The sequence below is a fragment of the Schistocerca cancellata genome, chromosome 6 (assembly GCF_023864275.1).
Source record: "Schistocerca cancellata isolate TAMUIC-IGC-003103 chromosome 6, iqSchCanc2.1, whole genome shotgun sequence".
NCBI classification, from domain to species: domain Eukaryota; kingdom Metazoa; phylum Arthropoda; class Insecta; order Orthoptera; family Acrididae; genus Schistocerca; species Schistocerca cancellata.
Window position 1 is genome coordinate 244,720,158 of NC_064631.1, and position 1,341 is coordinate 244,721,498.

Sequence of the window (1,341 nt, forward strand, 5' to 3'; positions counted from 1 at the left end):
TGTAGGAGGGTACTTACATAAGAGTGGTCGATTGGCTGATCAACACAGTGGCTACATCCTAAGCAAAGCTTCGGACCCAGCGCTGAGCCAACCAAAATCACAGTGTGGGTCAAGAGCCACTTTGGCGCCCTACGTAGGCTACAGAAGTACTGAGGGACCGGGACTGGCGCCCAGCCTTCGGAGATCTCTTCCCTCCACCACCCCACCCGACGCTGTGTGCAACCTGGTTATGGCTGAAGCGATCACTGTATACAGGACGAGGGATGTAGCTCAAAAATGGTTCAAATGGCGCTGAGCATTATCGAACTTAACATCTGAGGTCATCAGTCCCCTAGAATTTAGAATTACTTAAACCTAACTAACCTAAGGACATCAAACACATCCATACCCGAGGCGGGATTCGAACCTGCGACCGTAGCGATCGCGCGGTTCCAGACTGAAGCGCGTAGAGCCGCTCGCCCACTGCGGCCGGCTAGGGATGTAGCGAAGAAGCTCGTTCTGCAGGTATCAGTTGAAGATAACGGCAAGGTACGCTGTCGAAATAACGTCTTACGAGAACGAGTGCACCTGGCTGGAAATACGAGAACTGCAAAAACAAAACACTATATATCTGATATATGAACATTAGCCGGCCAGTGTGGCCGAGCGCTTCTAGGCGCTACAGTCTGGAACCGCGCGACCACTACGGTCGCAGGTTCGAATCCTGCCTCGGGCATGGATGTCTGTGATGTCCTTAGGTTAGTTAGGTTTAAGTAGTTTTAAGTTCTACGGGACTGATGACCTCAGCCGTTAAGTCCCATAGTGCTCAGAGCCATTTGAACCATATGAACATTAATTGTCCTGTAGATGTTTTCCCCGTCAAAGATGTCACAAATTATCACACATTTTTATGAGTGACGTACAATATAATTTTAGAATGACATGTACAAAAATCAAGAATTTTCGGAGAAACGATTACCTTTTTTATTTTTTGTTTTTCTATTACTTTTTTCAGTGGGAGAAATTCACCCGACAGTTTGTAAAGTTCTTCTGGGCTATCTGTACCTATTATGCAACTGCCAGTTTTTAACGTATCTGAATATCAATGCAAGTGCCAGACACTTGTTTACGCACTAAACAAAAACAAGCTCTGGTCCGGACAGTAGCAGCAAGTGATTAAGCCGTTATTCTCGGTGCAATCACTCTGCTTTATTCTCTGACTGGACAAGCGTGTAAACTGGTCGTGTAAAATGCTGCCCTGACAGGTATGATGGATTACTATTAACGTCGTTAAATTTACTCATAATGACTCATAATGCAGCATTCAATGTCCCGTCGAACTCCGTTTCAAGGAGTAAAACT